The sequence below is a fragment of the Cherax quadricarinatus genome, chromosome 57 (genome assembly GCF_038502225.1).
Source record: "Cherax quadricarinatus isolate ZL_2023a chromosome 57, ASM3850222v1, whole genome shotgun sequence".
Taxonomy (NCBI): domain Eukaryota; kingdom Metazoa; phylum Arthropoda; class Malacostraca; order Decapoda; family Parastacidae; genus Cherax; species Cherax quadricarinatus.
The window spans coordinates 4,312,560-4,332,533 of NC_091348.1; the positions used below are offsets into that span (position 1 = coordinate 4,312,560).

The following is a 19,974-nucleotide window of genomic DNA, read 5'->3' on the forward strand; positions in this document are numbered from 1 at the left end:
GGACAACTGGTGGGGTCCCCGGGACAACTGGTGGGGTTCCCAGGACAACTGGTGGGGTCCCCGGGACAACTGGTGGGGTTCCCAGGACAACTGGTGGGGTCCCCAGGACAACTGGTGGGGTCCCCGGGACAACTGGTGGGGTTCCCAGGACAACTGGTGGGGTCCCCGGGACAACTGGTGGGGTTCCCAGGACAACTGGTGGGGTCCCCAGGACAACTGGTGGGGTCCCCGGGACAACTGGTGGGGTCCCCAGGACAAGCAACTTGTGGGGGTCCCCAGGTGAAGCAACTTGTGAGGGTCCCCAGGAGAAGCAACTTGTGGGGGTCCCCAGGAGAAGCAACTTGTGAGGGTCCCCAGGAGAAGCAACTTGTGGGGGTCCCCAGGAGAAGCAACTTGTGGGGGTCCCCAGGAGAAGCAACTTGTGGGGGTCCCCAGGAGAAGCAACTTGTGGGGGTCCCCAGGAGAAGCAACTTGTGGGGGTCCCCAGGAGAAGCAACTTGTGAGGGTCCCCAGGAGAAGCAACTTGTGAGGGTCCCCAGGAGAAGCAACTTGTGGGGGTCCCCAGGAGAAGCAACTTGTGAGGGTCCCCAGGAGAAGCTACAACTACAAGCCCATGCCACGTAATGATCATTCTTAAATTACATACGTGTGTGTGTTCACCTGTATGTGGTTACAGGGTCGAGTCTTATTTCACGGCCTCGCCTCTCAATTTGACGCTTTCCAGATTCACTCTCTCCTAGCCTTGTACTCACCTAGTTGTACTCACCTAGTTGAGGTTGCGGGGGTCGAGTCCGAGCTCCTGGCCCCGCCTCTTCACTGATCGCTACTAGGTCACTCTCCCTGAGCCGTGAGCTTTATCGTACCTCTGCTTAAAGCTATGTATGGATCCTGCCTCCACTACATCGCTTCCCAAACTATTCCACTTACTGACTACTCTGTGGCTGAAGAAATACTTCCTAACATCCCTGTGATTCATCTGTGTCTTTAGCTTCCAACTGTGTCCCCTTGTTACTGTGTCCAATCTCTGGAACATCCTGTTTTTGTCCACCTTGTCAATTCCTCTCAGTATTTTGTATGTCGTTATCATGTCCCCCCTATCTCTCCTGTCCTCCAGTGTCGTCAGGTTGATTTCCCTTAACCTCTCCTCGTAGGACATACCTCTTAGCTCTGGGACTAGTCTTGTTGCAAACCTTTGCACTTTCTCTAGTTTCTTTACGTGCTTGGCTAGGTGTGGGTTCCAAACTGGTGCCGCATACTCCAATATGGGCCTAACGTATACGGTGTACAGGGTCCTGAACGATTCCTTATTAAGATGTCGGAATGCTGTTCTGAGGTTTGCTAGGCGCCCATATGCTGCAGCAGTTATTTGGTTGATGTGCGCTTCAGGAGATGTGCCTGGTGTTATACTCACCCCAAGATCTTTTTCCTTGAGTGAGGTTTGTAGTCTCTGACCCCCTAGACTGTACTCCGTTTGCGGCCTTCTTTGCCCTTCCCCAATCTTCATGACTTTGCACTTGGTGGGATTGAACTCCAGGAGCCAATTGCTGGACCAGTTCTGCAGCCTGTCCAGATCCCTTTGTAGTTCTGCCTGGTCTTCGATCGAGTGTATTCTTCTCATCAACTTCACGTCATCTGCAAACAGGGACACCTCAGAGTCTATTCCTTCCGTCATGTCGTTCACAAATACCAGAAACAGCACTGGTCCTAGGACTGACCCCTGCGGGACCCCGCTGGTCACAGGTGCCCACTCTGACACCTCGCCACGTACCATGACTCGCTGCTGTCTTCCTGACAAGTATTCCCTGATCCATTGTAGTGCCTTCCCTGTTATCCCTGCTTGGTCCTCCAGTTTTTGCACCAATCTCTTGTGTGGAACTGTGTCAAACGCCTTCTTGCAGTCCAAGAAAATGCAATCCACCCACCCCTCTCTCTCTTGTCTTACTGCTGTCACCATGTCATAGAACTCCAGTAGGTTTGTGACACAGGATTTCCCGTCCCTGAAACCATGCTGGCTGCTGTTGATGAGATCATTCCTTTCTAGGTGTTCCACCACTCTTCTCCTGATAATCTTCTCCATGATTTTGCATACTATACATGTCAGTGACACTGGTCTGTAGTTTAATGCTTCATGTCTGTCTCCTTTTTTAAAGATTGGGACTACATTTGCTGTCTTCCATGCCTCAGGCAATCTCCCTGTTTCGATAGATGTATTGAATATTGTTGTTAGGGGTACACATAGCGCCTCTGCTCCCTCTCTCAATACCCATGGGGAGATGTTATCTGGCCCCATTGCCTTTGAGGTATCTAGCTCACTCAGAAGCCTCTTCACTTCTTCCTCGGTTGTGTGCACTGTGTCCAGCACTTGGTGGTGTGCCCCACCTCTCCGTCTTTCTGGAGTCCCTTCTGTCTCCTCTGTGAACACTTCTTTGAATCTCTTGTTGAGTTCTTCACATACTTCCCGGTCATTTCCTGTTGTCTCTCCTCCTTCCTTCCTTAGCCTGATTACCTGGTCCTTGACTGTTGTTTTCCTCCTGATGTGGCTGTACAACAGTTTCGGATCAGATTTGGCTTTCGCTGCTATGTCATTTTCATATTGTCTTTGGGCCTCCCTTCTTATCTGTGCATATTCATTTCTGGCTCTACGACTGTTCTCCTTATTCTCCTGGGTCCTTTGCCTTCTATATTTCTTCCATTCCCTAGCACACTTGGTTTTTGCCTCCCTGCACCTTTGGGTAAACCATGGGCTCATCCTGGCTTTTTCATTACTCCTGTTACCCTTGGGTACAAACCTCTCCTCAGCCTCCTTGCATTTTATTGCTACATATTCCATCATCTCATTAACTGGTTTCCCTGCCAGTTCTCTGTCCCACTGAACCCCGTTCAGGTAGTTCCTCATTCCTGTGTAGTCCCCTTTCTTGTAGTTTGGCTTCATTCGTCCTGGCCTTCCTGCTTCTCCCTCCACTTGTAGCTCTACTGTGTATTCGAAGCTTACAACCACATGGTCACTGGCCCCAAGGGGTCTTTCATATGTGATGTCCTCGATATCTGCACTACTGAAGGTGAATACTAAGTCCAGCCTTGTGTGTGTGTGTGTGTGTGTGTGTCAGAGAGAGAGAGAGAGAGAGAGAGAGAGAGAGAGAGAGAGAGAGAGAGAGAGAGAGAGAGAGAGAGAGAGAGAGAGTGAGAGAGAGAGTTCGCCCATCCCTCTCCCTAACAGACCTCAATCAATCTCATATCTCCGCAAGGTTGATAAGCCCCAACTTTCCATTACTGTACCCTTGTTTGTTCGGTCAGGACCTGAACATTTCTTCCCCAGCTTAACTACTACACTTGTCCAGGACACTGTTTCATACTCCATGACCTCCTACCTGCCATACCTCAATATTATTAATACATTTGGTGTCTTCCAGCAACTTAGTACATCACTCTTCATTTATGTATCTCTGCTCCTCCTGATATTCCGTCTGGTCTTAATGTCTTTTATGTATCACGTCCCAGTAAGAGTACCTTACCTGCTTACTGTTTCAGTTAATGATAGTATGGTTTATCCCACCTTCCACCTCTGATACTGCTAAGTTTACTGTGTAACTCTCTGTTTGTTATCACTGGAGTCATTATTGTCTCCTTTCTTCTCATATGGCTCTGAAATATCTTTGATTCTGTGAGTTCTTCAGTGTGGGACTTCACTCTTCATGAGATGCAAGTGTTCACCTTCAACTTTGCTTCAGTTGAGAGGTATAGTGACCATTATTATCAGTACTCATTATGCCGTAACACCGTGTGTAGGCACCTAAACCTACGTAACACCGTGTGTAGACACCTACAGCTACATAACACCGTGAGTAGGCACCTACAGCTACGGACATCTGGAATACGCTGTGTGTCGTAATACCGTGTGTAGCCACCTGCAGCTACGTAACACCATGTGTAGGCACCTACAGCTACGGACATCTGGAATACGCTGTGTCGTAACACCGTGTGTAGCCACCTGCAGCTACGTAACACCGTGTGTAGCCACCTGCAGCTACGGACATTTGGAATACGCTGTGTGTCGTAACACCGTGTGTAGCCACCTGCAGCTACGTAACACCATGTGTAGGCACCTGCAGCTACGGACATCAGGAATACGCTGTGTGTCGTAATACCGTGTGCTGCCGCTTCTAGTTACTGACATTATAGAGAAAACGGAGTTTTTTTCCCAGGGATCATTGCTTTACTTTCTGTCGACACTGCCGCCCGAGGCTCTGGTAGTCGCCAACAGGAACTGTAGTGGGGAGAAAGGAAGTTAGTCGCCTTCCTTCCCGCCCCAGAAAGTTGATCGCTGGCAGTAGTTGAAAGCACTAGTACACTGCTGAGGGATTTTGGTTCGTGGGACGTGTGGTGAATACCAACAGTTTGACTCATCAGCAGAGGAGGTTAGGATGAAGCACTCCTTGAGCTTGAATATAAGGGATTCAGGAAAACTGGTTAGCTGGATTTGAGTCACAAAGCTAACACTACAGGGGAACATCAGGTTCCCAGGTAACACTAACTACAACACTACGAGGGGAGACCACGTTCGCAGGTAACACTAACTACAACACTACAAGGGAACACCAGGTTGGCAGGTAGCACTAACTACAACACTACAAGGGGAGACCAGGTTTTCAGGTAACACTAATTGCAACACTACAAGGGGAGACCACGTTCGCAGGTAACACTACCTGCAACAATAGAAGGACACACCAGGGTCATAGGTAATACTACCTACAACACTACAAGGGTACACCAGGGTCACAGGTAACACTACTTGCAACACTACAAGGGTAGACCAAGGTCACAGGTAACACTATCTGGAACAATACAAGGGCACACCAGGGTCATAGGTAACGCTACCTGCAACACTACAAGGGCACACCAGGGTCACAGGTAACACTACCTACAACACTACAAGGAGAGACCAGGTTCACAGGTAGCACTACCTACAACACTACAAGGGCACACCAGGTTCACAGGTAACACTACCTACAACACTACAAGGGCACACCAGGTTCACAGGTTACACTACCTGCAACACTACAAGGGCACACCAGGTTCACAGGTTACACTACCTGCAACACTACAAGGGCACACCAGGTTCACAGGTTACACTACCTGCAACACTACAAGGGCACACCAGGGTCACAGGTTACACTACCTGCAACACTACAAGGGCACACCAGGTTCACAGGTTACACTACCTGCAACACTACAAGGGCACACCAGGGTCACAGGTAACACTACCTACAACATTACAAGGGCACACTAGTGTAGACAGCCTGTACTGTCTACATAGACAGCCTATGCTGTCTGCCAGTTGAGTTCATATTTCGCGCCTTGCTCGTGCTGCCGCCTATAGGCCTATGCCACTTCAGTATGCCCAGACCTGCCTCTCACTCACTTTCTCACCGACCTTCACTCAGTCAACAAGGCCTACTCCTCTCCCTCGCTGGCATGGCCCCGTAGGGCCATGGGCACTTAACACAGTGTTCCCAGATACCGCAAGTAAAGTAAGTAGTCTCCGAAGTCTTATCATTGAACCTCGCTCTGTAGGGTTCAGAAAACACCCGAGTCACTGGTAACACTACCTGCAACACTACAAGGGTAGACCAGGGTCACTGGTAACACTACCTGCAACACTACAAGGGTAGACCAGGGTCACTGGTAACACTACCTGCAACACTACAAGGGTAGACCAGGGTCACTGGTAACACTACCTGCAACACTACAAGGGTAGACCAGGGTCACTGGTAACACTACCTGCAACACTACAAGGGTAGACCAGGGTCACTGGTAACACTACCTGCAACACTACAAGGGTAGACCAGGGTCACTGGTAACACTACCTGCAACACTACAAGGGTAGACCAGGGTCACTGGTAACACTACCTGCAACACTACAAGGGTAGACCAGGGTCACTGGTAACACTACCTGCAACACTACAAGGGTAGACCAGGGTCACTGGTAACACTACCTGCAACACTACAAGGGTAGACCAGGGTCACTGGTAACACTACCTGCAACACTACAAAGGTACACCTCGGTCACTGGTAACACTACCTGCAACGCTACAAGGGTAGACCAGGGTCACTGGTAACACTACCTGCAACACTACAAGGGTAGACCAGGGTCACTGGTAACACTACCTGCAACACTACAAGGGTAGACCAGGGTCACTGGTAACACTACCTGCAACACTACAAGGGTAGACCAGGGTCACTGGTAACACTACCTGCAACACTACAAGGGTAGACCAGGGTCACTGGTAACACTACCTGCAACACTACAAGGGTAGACCAGGGTCACTGGTAACACTACCTGCAACACTACAAGGGTAGACCAGGGTCACTGGTAACACTACCTGCAACACTACAAGGGTAGACCAGGGTCACTGGTAACACTACCTGCAACACTACAAGGGTAGACCAGGGTCACTGGTAACACTACCTGCAACACTACAAGGGTAGACCAGGGTCACTGGTAACACTACCTGCAACACTACAAGGGTAGACCAGGATCACTGGTAACACTACCTGCAACACTACAAGGGTAGACCAGGGTCACAGGTAACACTACCTGCAACACTACAAGGGTAGACCAGGGTCACAGGTAACACTACCTGCAACACTACAAGGGTAGACCAGGGTCACTGGTAACACTACCTGCAACGCTACAAGGGTAGACCAGGGTCACTGGTAACACTACCTGCAACGCTACAAGGGTAGACCAGGGTCACTGGTAACACTACCTGCAACACTACATGCGTAGACCAGGGTCACTGGTAACACTACCTGCAACACTACAAGGGTAGACCAGGGTCACTAGTGACACTACCTGCAACACACTGTATTCCCAGTACATATAGCGTATTAGTATCATCAGACACGGATCACTGGTTTGTGTGACGTCATGGGATACACTAGTGATCCTGTCCCGGTCTCACTCGGCGGCACACTAGACAGGCAAGGGCTATCCCTCATCTCAGTCTGACAATATATTTACATCCTACAAGGGTCTACTTTCAACCTACGTATCTCCATTTAAGAACACTACCTGCAACACTACAAGGGTAGACCAGGGTGACTGGTAACACTACCTGCAACACTACAAGGGTAGACCAGGGTCACAGGTAACACTACCTGCAACGCTACAAGGGTAGACCAGGGTCACTGGTAACACTACCTGCAACACTACAAGGGTAGACCAGGGTCACTGGTAACACTACCTGCAACACTACAAGGGTAGACCAGGGTCACTGGTAACACTACCTGCAACACTACAAGGGTAGACCAGGGTTACTGGTAACACTACCTGCAACACTACAAGGGTAGACCAGGGTCACTGGTAACACTACCTGCAACACTACAAGGGTAGACCAGGGTCACTGGTAACACTACCTGCAACACTACAAGGGTAGACCAGGGTTACTGGTAACACTACCTGCAACACTACAAGGGTAGACCAGGGTCACTGGTAACACTACCTGCAACACTACAAAGGTACACCAGGGTCACTGGTAACACTACCTGCAACACTACAAGGGTAGACTAGGGTTACTGGTAACAATACCTGCAACACCACAAGGGTAGACCAGGGCCACTGGTAACACTACCTGCAACACTACAAGGGTAGACCAGGGTCACTGGTAACAATACCTGCAACACTACAAGGGTAGACCAGGGTCACTGGTAACACTACCTGCAACACTGCAAGGGTAGACCAGGGTCACTGGTAACACTACCTGTAACACTACAAGGGTAGACCAGGGTCACATGTAACACTACAACAAAACAAGACGAGACCAGGGTCACAGGTAACACTACCTGCAACACTACAAGGGAACACGAGGGTTAAATGTAACACTACCTGCAACACTACAAGGAGAGACCAGATAACACTACCTACAACACTACAAGGGTAGACCAGGGTCACAGGTAACACCACCTGCAACACTACAAGGAGAGACCAGGGTCACAGGTAACACTACCTACAACAACACAAGGAGAGCCCAGGGTCACAGGTAACACCTGCAACACTACAAGGAGAGACCAGGGTCACAGGTAACACTACCTACAACAACACAAGGAGACCAGGGTCACAGGTTACACTACCTCCAACACAAGAAGAGACCAGGGTCACAGGTAACACTACCTACAACAACACAAGGAGACCAGGGTCACAGATTACACTACCTCCAACACAAGAAGAGACCAGGGTCACAAGTAACACTACCTACAACAACACAAGAAGAGACCAGGGTCACAGGTTACACTACCTCCAACACAAGAAGAGACCAGGGTCACAAGTAACACTACCTACAACAACACAAGAAGTGACCAGGGTCACAGGTAACACCACCTGCAACACTACAAGGGTAGACCAGGGTCACAGGTAACACCACCTGCAACACTACAAGGGTAGACCAGGGTCACAGGTAACACCACCTGCAACACTACAAGGGTAGACCAGGGTCACTGGAATTCCCACCGCAATAATATACAACGAGAAACTTAACATATCACATCAAGCACGACCGTGAGAAAGTCATTACTGTGACATCTAAAGACGTAGATGTCAGTTGTGTTTGAGTCACAGTGTTGTGTATCTGCATCACAGCCTCACGCCAAGTTTCATTAAAAAAAAGAGGAACGCTGGAGTAAAGGATACATGTCCATACTAGGAAAATCTTACTAGTTAGTGCTTGGCAGGTCCTACTGGTCCATACTAGTGTGTCCTGCTTATGGAAAGTAAGACTCACGAGCAATATTGGGAATGTTTATTGAGAAAATATTTTGCCTGCGCTGCAGGCTTCGTCAGTCAAATACAGAGATGAAATACATTCCTGGGGATATCAGTCTTGGTGGACGACGAAGTAGAGAGGTAGTTTATGTAATCAATCCATCAGCCTTAGTGCCAGATAAACAGTCTCTTACCCTAAAGCAAAAGCATGTGACCAGACGTTTATATACTGGAGAGTGAGGTGTAGCAGCTAGAGATGAGGTTACAGGTGAGCTAGGACCACTATCTTGGAATCTTAGTAAAAGGAATGTCTTCAACAACTCTATTTCTAACTGTTTAACATGACCTACCCCTACTAGCGGGTCCAACTCACGTGTAGCCTCATCTGCAAGCTGTTACACCTCACCTTCCAGTGTGTAAGCCTCTAGTCACACGCTTCTAGGGAAATGATCATCTTATACCATGATTGATGGACTGATTACATCATGGTCTCTCCACTTCATCAGCTTCGCCTTCCACCAAGGATCACGTCTCCAAACTGTTCAGTAAGCCTTGTCTTTCTTTTTTTTTTCACCGTCTTTCACAATAATAATATATGTTTATTTCTACAAGTACATGTACAAGGTATACAGACCTAACTGACATCAATGACATGCTACTTCATAGAAAGCCGCTTGTTATGCTGAGCACTTCGGGCAAATTAGGTCAATTTTGTCCCAGGATGCGACTCACACCAGTTGACTAACAACCAGGTACCCGTTTTTACTGATGGGTCAATACGGGCAGCCGGTGTAAGGAAACACACCCAATGTTTCCAACCTTGCCGGGAATCGAACCCGGACATTCAGCGTGTCAAGCGAGAGCTTTTGCCACCAGGCCACCATGGCCTTCACAGGGAGTGATGGAATCTCTCAAGCCAGTTTGCTCCATATATATGAGATACACATGTATATGTTTTTTTTTATCCACATCCTCTATCATTACTTCTGGGCATGTACAACCATAAACTATGTTCAGAAGAGTGAGTAGTCTTCAGCGTTCACTGGATCAATACACTGTGACAATATTTCCTTGAGTTGTCTGCCTCTTGTTGTTAGTATATCTGATCCCTGATGTCATCTCTTTATTCCAGGTACTTACAGTTTCAGCAGCTGTATCTTTAAAGTCTTACATGTCCTTCAAAAATCTGTTACATACGTGTAGACTGAAGGACCACCGACGGGTAACTTTCTCATTTAGTGTTATTCCATCGAGACCAACTGGACCATGTCCGTAGCGCATGAAGGTCGCCTCCATGACATGTCCGTACATATACCATTCCATATTCTTGGTTATGCCGTTAAACGTCTTTTCCCTTTATAAGTCTCTCTAAAGTTCTTCAGGCATCTTATGCTTTGATCTGACATGAGACCTTACGTGACATACTCAATATGACCTGCACCGATGATGTAGCTCAACGTTTCGTAAGAGTCCACAAGTTTAATAGTAGTAGTAGTAGTGTCCACTCTCCATCATTCACCTCTAATGAACAATATCATCTACAATACTATCTTTACAAGATTTTCTTAACAGTGTTTTATTATCCCGTTTCTTCGTGATCTGTATTTTAGTTCCTGTATAAGTTCATCCAATGTATTAACTTGGCTTTGAATCTCGGCACCGAGCACAGTGATACTCGGTGCTCTTGTGTCTGGAGCAAATTCTTCCCAGTTTGCATCTCTGGTGCCCCAGCATAGGAACATTCATTATCTCCATCAGTCCACCATCAGACATCACGACTCTTACACCATCAACATGGTTCATGAAAAAAAAAGCATTCCTCTAAGGTGAAGGATGCAAGACCTCACTTGAAGATCTGTTGTAAATAATGTTGTTGCTTGGCCAGCCATCTTTGTCAAACTCTTGGCTCTAGCACAGTTGTTCTCGTTATGTCAGGGTCAGTTTTCTCAATCATGGGTACGAATACTGCTGTTGTACACCTGGCTTTAGTCCCCGTGGCATCATACACGCAATACTGGTGTTGGAACCATCTAACTCTTGTGTAGACGACTATTACGCAGTGTGTTGGTGAATATTGTGTAAAAAAAATGCTCCACAGTTCCAGGATTGTTCTGAAACTGGACGCGTATTATTCCTGGTCAGAGTGGACAGGAGGAAAGAGAGCGAGATGTTTTTTGTTCAGCAGGTGAAGCACAGCAGATGGAACAAGATGTAGTTGTTTGAGTAGGTGAAATAGTGAGTTTTTTTTTTTATATTATAGGTAATTTTACTGGTTTAAGTTATCTCATGTTTACCTGTAGGACCCTAGTGTGCAGAAGCCTGTTTAAGTTTTGGGAGAATACTTGTACAGCCTGCAGGTTGAGCAGCCTGCAGGTTGAGCAGCCTGCAGAAAGGGCGGGGGGTGTCATGGAGCCTCTATGTTTAGAAATATGTTTTTTTGCACACTAGTAGCAGTGTGCTAGTGAGCTAATGTGAGTACTGGGTAAAGGTGAACTGGAGTGTGTTGATGTTGGGTGTAGTAGAGTACATTGTAGATTCTATTATTTTACTTTTAAAATTCATAAATATATTTTTGTACAAGTGAGTTTTTGTATCTTTCCTCATAATACATTGACCATTTAAATTTATGTTTCATAATTTGTATGAAGATACAAGCTGGCCCAAGAGTGGTTTCTTTTTCAATGTTATATAATATAAATGCCCCTAGGCAGGCAGGTCATTTATTTACCCTTTAGGAGTCAAGACTTTTATTTACGATACACAGTCAAAAAAGCGTAACGATTTTGTGGTAAAACTTTTCAAGAAGTCAAAATCATTAGATTTTGATCTTCCAGAAGGATTAATTTTTGTTATAAAACCTTTAAAGGAAGAACACTTTTTCGTTTTCAAACTGGATTCTGCAATCTCGGGATTTTTGGGTCCTGATATTGGAATATACAATGATATAGATTATTTGGCATCTTCCTCCTTCAGTCTATAATTTTTAAAGCCAAGTTGAGGGTTGATTTAAGCATATTGCATGAAGAAATTTTTGCATGAAGAAATTTTTTCATGACGAAATTTTTGCATGAAAATGATTGCAATTACTTGTAATAATACAATATTTCATGACTGCCACTTAGACCTGCTGATGAAGAATTAGACACATGTACAACATCTGGTTATATGTACTTGTAGACGTTTTGCCATCTAGTGGCTTTATCAATACAAGGACAGAATGTGAAGAATTATGTAAAAAGACGAGGTAATGAATCCCTCAGCCTAATAATGCTTGAAGTCACAAGATTTCATTACAAAACGCAGTAGATGCCAAGGTCTTGGAGCTGCTCAACGTCTCGTTTCTTCTGGAACCTAACATCAATTATAACTTAGATGTGCTGAATAATTTGTGACTACGTTGGTGGTGATATTTCCAGTTTTACTTAAAGGCGATGCGTACCAGAGACTGTACGAAAGATTTTTTTTCAAGTGAGAGGCGCGCCACACCGACATTATCAATGCAGGTCTCCTTATTTAAACAGATGGTGAATTTGCCTTTATCGTGCACGCTCGTAGGTTTTTTTGATGGCAATCGTGACTATGACATCGCCACTTTCAACAAGTGTGGCCACACTAGCTACATTATCATGGTAACAAAGACAGGATATAACCACAGCAGCAAAAAAATATCATGAAAATGTAATAGTGTTGGTAGAATTACGGAGAATAAGTGAGGTAAAAGAACATAAGTGCAACTAATGCGACGTTTTATTGTGGCAACGTTTCGCTCTCCAGAAGCTGTGTCAATTATTATTATTATAATCAAAAAGAAAAGCTAAGCCACAAGGGCTATACAGCAAAGCTGTGTCAAACCGTGTATTAGTTGCACTTGTGTCCTTTTACCTAACATCATTAAAATGCTTCTGAAATCTTGAGATATATATTTTTTTTCGACACTGGCGCCATGTGATGACTAACATTCTTGCACTTCACTTGAAACCCAAAGCTGTGACATATCACTGTTGATGTTGTCTCAGTGTTTACCAGCACAACTGTGATGTCTGACGACATCCTCGTCTCAGTGTTTACCAGCACAACTGTGATGTCTGGCGACATCCTCGTCTCAGTGTTTACCAGCACAACTGTGATGTCTGGCGACATCCTCGTCTCAGTGTTTACCAGCACAACTGTGATGTCTGGCGACATCCTCGTCTCAGTGTTTACCAGCACAACTGTGATGTCTGGCGACATCCTCGTCTCAGTGTTTACCAGCACAACTGTGATGTCTGGCGACATCCTCGTCTCAGTGTTTACCAGCACAACTGTGATGTCTGGCGACATCCTCGTCTCAGTGTTTACCAGCACAACTGTGATGTCTGGCGACATCCTCGTCTCAGTGTTTACCAGCACAACTGTGATGTCTGGCGACATCCTCGTCTCAGTGTTTACCAGCACAACTGTGATGTCTGGCGACATCCTCGTCTCAGTGTTTACCAGCACAACTGTGATGTCTGGCGACATCCTCGTCTCAGTGTTTACCAGCACAACTGTGATGTCTGGCGACATCCTCGTCTCAGTGTTTACCAGCACAACTGTGATGTCTGGCGACATCCTCGTCTCAGTGTTTACCAGCACAACTGTGATGTCTGGCGACATCCTCGTCTCAGTGTTTACCAGCACAACTGTGATGTCTGGCGACATCCTCGTCTCAGTGTTTACCAGCACAACTGTGATGTCTGGCGACATCCTCGTCTCAGTGTTTACCAGCACAACTGTGATGTCTGGCGACATCCTCGTCTCAGTGTTTACCAGCACAACTGTGATGTCTGGCGACATCCTCGTCTCAGTGTTTACCAGCACAACTGTGATGTCTGGCGACATCCTCGTCTCAGTGTTTACCAGCACAACTGTGATGTCTGGCGACATCCTCGTCTCAGTGTTTACCAGCACAACTGTGATGTCTGGCGACATCCTCGTCTCAGTGTTTACCAGCACAACTGTGATGTCTGGCGACATCCTCGTCTCAGTGTTTACCAGCACAACTGTGATGTCTGACGACATCCTCGTCTCAGTGTTTACCAGCACAACTGTGATGTCTGGCGACATCCTCGTCTCAGTGTTTACCAGCACAACTGTGATGTCTGGCGACATCCTCGTCTCAGTGTTTACCAGCACAACTGTGATGTCTGACGACATCCTCGTCTCAGTGTTTACCAGCACAACTGTGATGTCTGGCGACATCCTCGTCAACTTCTTTCATTCTGCCAGTCATGAATCTTTTCTTTGCTACAGATTTAAATAATCAAATCTTTGAAGGACACTTCACTGCCTCGCTTTGTTGTTCTACAAAGATGTTGTTCTTCACCTGGAAGGATAACATTACTGACAGTAATGTTGTCTTCTGAGTGTTGACTAACAGTAATGTTGTCTTCTGAGTGTTGACTAACAGTAATGTTGTCTTCTGAGTGTTGACTAACAGTAATGTTGTCTTCTGAGTGTTGACTAACAGTAATGTTGTCTTCTGAGTGTTGATTGACAGTCTACTATACAAGTATTTTGTTTTAGAAGCTGTACTGGTAAAGTATTAGAGTTGCATGTTGCGTAAAACAGTGAGTGTTGGCAGGATCAACACGTTGACGGTACTGGTGTCCTCTCTCACCTCTCTGTGTAAGTTATCATTGGCCCATTTAATTAATCAAATTAATTTCTGTGAAATAATTGGAGAATGTTTCTTCTGATCAAAAAATATGTAAAAGTGTTTGATTTAATTTGGTTATCCTGGTTAAATTAATATTCGGTTAAATTAACTTAATGTTAGGTTAAATTAGCTTAATATCTTGTACTGTACATGTTTATAATGTGTGTCCTCAAGAACATTCTTCAACATTTGTATGTTATGTACACCAACTTATGTAAAACTTAGTTATTTAGTTTCTTAAATGGTGGTCAGTCATAGAGAAATATTTGGACTGATTTTAGTCGTGTTGGTCACAATCTGATTTTTGGTAAAAATTGTAAAAACTGAAATACTGTTTTTGAGGTGATAATTTCTGAGTGTCGCCTCTGATTACCTTGACCTCTGCCCCTTCCTTCTTAAGTGGATGTGACCTGACCTAACTGACTTAAGTCAGTAGGTGACTTGGAACTGACTAGCTTAGGCCAGCAGGTGACTTGGACCTGACTAACTCAAGCCAGTAGGTGACTTAGACTTACCTAGCATGGACCAATGGGCCTGCTGCAGTGCTCTTTCTTCCTTATATTATGCTGATAACCTCATAATATAACATCTAAGCGGCTTCAAACTTAATGTGCTTGTGTAGTTTAGGATATTGGTCTCTTGGGTCCCTCTGAAAGGTCTGAATTAGAACGGGATTTAATATTTCCTATTCTACCACTTTTCTTGAAGAAATTCCTATGTTAGTTTCTATATGACGACTTATTAATGCCTCTTCTGATTCACTTTAAATCTTCAACAATAATATTGAACTACGTTATCAACTTATGCCGCACTCTGCACTATTCCATTCTCGCGCGCTGAGGTGCAGGGGGCTGAGGTTATACAACAAGGGGGATACTGTTCTTGCATGGAGCAACGACACCAATACTCAAAGTTTAATTAAAATAATCAACATGGATGCTGATACGTGTGTTATGATTCACAGTGATTACCTTAGTAACATTCTGGTATTGGCAAATTCACCAGTGGTGACAGTGTCACCACCCACAGTGTCACCACCCACAGTGTCACCACTGTCACCACCCACAGTATCACCACTCAGTGTCACCACCCACAGTATTACCACTCACAGTGCCACCACTCACAGCATCACCACTCACAGTGGCACCACTCGCAGTGTCACCACCCAGTGTCACCACCCACAGTGTCACCACCCACAGTATCACCACCCACAGTGCCACCACTCACAGCATCACCACTCACAGTGGCACCACTCGCAGTGTCACCACCCAGTGTCACCACCCACAGTATCACCACCCAACAGTGTCACCACTCACAGTGTCACCACTCAGTGTCATGGCTCACAGTGTCACAACCCGCAGTGTCACCACCTACAGTGTCACCACCCACAGTGTTACCACTCACAGTATCACCTCCCACAGTGTCACCACTCACAGTGATACCACTCACAGTGTCACCACCCGCAGTGTCACCACCTGCAGTGTTACCACCCCCAGTGTTACCACCCAGTGTCACCACTCCCAGTGTCACCACTCCCAGTGTCACAACCCACAGTGTTACCACTCCCAGTGTTACCACCCAGTGTCACCACTCCCAGTGTCACCACTCACAGTGTCACAACCCACAGTGTTACCACTCACAGTGTCACCACCCACAGTGTCACCACTCACAGTGTTACCACTCACAGTGTCACCACCCACAGTGTTACCACTCACAGTGTTACCACCCACAGTGTCACCACCCACAGTGTCACCACCCACAGTGTCACCACCCACAGTGTCACCACCCACAGTGTCACCACTCACAGTGTTACCACTCACAGTGTCACAACCCACAGTGTTACCACTCCCAGTGTTACCACCCAGTGTCACCACCCACAGTGTCACCACCCACAGTGTCACCACCCACAGTGTCACCACCCACAGTGTCACCACTCACAGTGTCACCACTCACAGTGTCACCACTCACAGTGTCACAACCCACAGTGTTACCACTCACAGTGTCACCACTCACAGTGTTACCACTCACAGTGTCACCACCCACAGTGTTACCACTCACAGTGTTACCACTCACAGTGTTACCACTCACAGTGTCACCACTCACAGTGTTACCACTCACAGTGTTACCACCCACAGTGTTACCACTCACAGTGTCACCACTCACAGTGTTACCACTCACAGTGTCACCACCCACAGTGTTACCACTCACAGTGTTACCACTCACAGTGTTACCACTCACAGTGTCACCACTCACAGTGTTACCACTCACAGTGTCACCACTCACAGTGTTACCACTCACAGTGTCACCACCCACAGTGTTACCACTCACAGTGTTACCACTCACAGTGTCACCACCCACAGTGTTACCACTCACAGTGTTACCACTCACAGTGTCACCACCCACAGTGTCACCACTCACAGTGTTACCACTCACAGTGTCACCACCCACAGTGTCACCACTCCCAGTGTCACCACTCACAGTGTTACCACTCACAGTGTTACCACTCACAGTGTTACCACTCACAGTGTTACCACTCACAGTGTTACCACCCACAGTGTCACCACTCACAGTGTTACCACTCACAGTGTCACCACCCACAGTGTCACCACTCCCAGTGTCACCACCCACAGTGTCACCACTCACAGTGTTACCACTCACAGTGTTACCACTCACAGTGTCACCACCCACAGTGTCACCACTCCCAGTGTCACCACCCACAGTGTCACCACTCACAGTGTTACCACTCACAGTGTCACCACTCACAGTGTCACCACTCACAGTGTTACCACTCACAGTGTAACCACTCACAGTGAAACCACTCACAGTGTTACCACTCACAGTGTCACCACCCACAGTGTCACCACTCACAGTGTCACCACTCACAGTGTTACCACCCACAGTGTCACCACTCACAGTGTTACCACCCAGTGTCACCACTCACAGTGTTACCACTCACAGTGTCACCACCCACAGTGTCACCACTCCCAGTGTCACCACTCACAGTGTCACAACCCACAGTGTTACCACTCACAGTGTCACCACCCACAGTGTCACCACCCACAGTGTCACCACTCACAGTGTTACCACTCACAGTGTCACAACCCACAGTGTTACCACTCACAGTGTCACCACTCACAGTGTTACCACTCACAGTGTCACCACTCACAGTGTCACAACCCACAGTGTTACCACTCACAGTGTCACCACCCACAGTGTCACCACTCACAGTGTTACCACTCACAGTGTCACCACCCACAGTGTCACCACCCACAGTGTCACCACTCACAGTGTTACCACTCACAGTGTCACCACCCACAGTGTCACCACCCACAGTGTCACCACTCCCAGTGTCACCACTCACAGTGTCACCACCCACAGTGTTACCACTCACAGTGTTACCACTCACAGTGTCACCACCCACAGTGTCACCACTCCCAGTGTCACCACTCACAGTGTCACAACCCACAGTGTTACCACTCACAGTGTCACCACCCACAGTGTCACCACTCACAGTGTTACCACTCACAGTGTTACCACTCACAGTGTCACCACCCACAGTGTCACCACTCACAGTGTTACCACTCACAGTGTCACCACTCACAGTGTCACCACTCACAGTGTTACCACCCACAGTGTCACCACCCACAGTGTCACCACCCACAGTGTCACCACCCACAGTGTCACCACCCACAGTGTCACCACCAACTGTATTATAGTATCAATTTAGACATGAAACAAATTCTGCTGTAAATCATTACACACACCAAAAAAATACGGGTTAAGTCCAAACAAAAGAAATATCTGGCAACGAGAGTAAAGATATCTTTACAGGAAAGTAATCACAATAATGGTGTGATTGCAAGTATATAAAAATACCACAGAAAAAATAGTAGGAAGAGGCTTCTCCTTCCTCTTCTTCCTATTCCCTGAAGATGTGTTTAGGTACATGAAAGCGTTCGGGTGTTTTTCCTATGTTCACTGTGGTATGTTTATGTATCTCTGTATGAAAGCTGCTCTCGTCTCCTGTTAAGAGTTAGGTGCTGTCAGGTGTAACTTATGTTGTCTTGTATTGCTGGAGTGTTGTCAAGGTACTGAGGCTGCTGGAGTGTTGACGACTGTCATGAGTTCCTGGCACTATGAGCACACTTCTCACCAACATGGTGTGTTGCAGTGCTCAACTTTACTTGTGATGCATAAAATATGCACTTACTGGTGAAAAATCTATAAGGCTGCACTGTGTCATCAACTTTGCACTGTGTCATCAACTCTGCACTGTGTCGTCAATCTTGCACCGTGTCGTCAACCTTGCACCGTGTCATCAACCCTGCACTGTGTCGTCAACGTTTCACCGTGTCATCAACGTTGCACCGTGTCATCAACCTTGCACCGTGCCATCAACCTTGCACCGTGTCATCAACGTTGCACCGTGTCATCAACCTTGCACCGTGTTATCAACCTTGCACCGTGTCATCAACCTTGCACCGTGCCATCAACCTTGCACTGTGTCATCAACCTTGCACCATGTCATCAACCTTGCACTGCATCACTACGTCCCACCACATCATCACCACACATTAACACTCCAGTAATATAACATCTCCCCCCAGTTCTCTCTGACAGATTTTAATCCCTTCCGTACTCGCTTAAACTGATTACAGGGGTCGATTCACAGCTCCTGGCCCCGCTTCTCAATTATTATCATGAGTTTTACAAATTTCTTGCTGTTAGGGCCAGGAACTGGTTGTGACAATGTAAGAATGATAAAGACAGCGGCAGACTCTGGCTCCTTAACATTATAATAACATGAAAAAATTCAGCTTCATATTTGACTTTATCAAGACTGACAGTAGAAGGTGTTGTGGCATGACTCAGTGGTCTGGCATGACACTACACTATAATGTGGCATGACTCAGTGGTCTGGCATGACACTACACTATAATGTGGCATGACTCAGTGGTCTGGCATGACACTACACTATAATGTGGCATGACTCAGTGGTCTGGCATGACACTAAACTATAATGTGGCATGACTCAGTGGTCTGGCATGACACTACACTATAATGTGGCATGACTCAGTGGTCTGGCATGACACTACACTATAATGTGGCATGACTCAGTGGTCTGGAATGACACTACACTATAATGTGGCATGACTCAGTGGTCTGGCATGACACTAAACTATAATGTGGCATGACTCAGTGGTCTGGCATGACACTACACTATAATGTGGCATGACTCAGTGGTCTGGCATGACACTACACTATAATGTGGCATGACTCAGTGGTCTGGCATGACACTAAACTATAATGTGGCATGATTCAGTGGTCTGGCATGACACTACACTATAATGTGGCATGACTCCGTGGTCTGGCATGACACTACACTATAATGTGGCATGACTCAGTGGTCTGGCATGACACTACACTATAATGTGGCATGACTCAGTGGTCTGGCATGACACTACACTATAATGTGGCATGACTCAGTGGTCTGGCATGACACTACACTATAATGTGGCATGACTCAGTGATGACACTA

General features: G+C 46.7%; 1 protein-coding gene across 6 annotated transcripts in view; it reads right to left on the reverse strand.

Annotated features, from left to right (window-relative positions):
• The window catches only part of LOC128693519 (patched domain-containing protein 3-like), a 518,850-nt gene that overhangs the window by 231,171 nt on the left and 267,705 nt on the right, over positions 1-19,974 (reverse strand). The gene's annotated exons all lie outside the window — the stretch shown is intronic.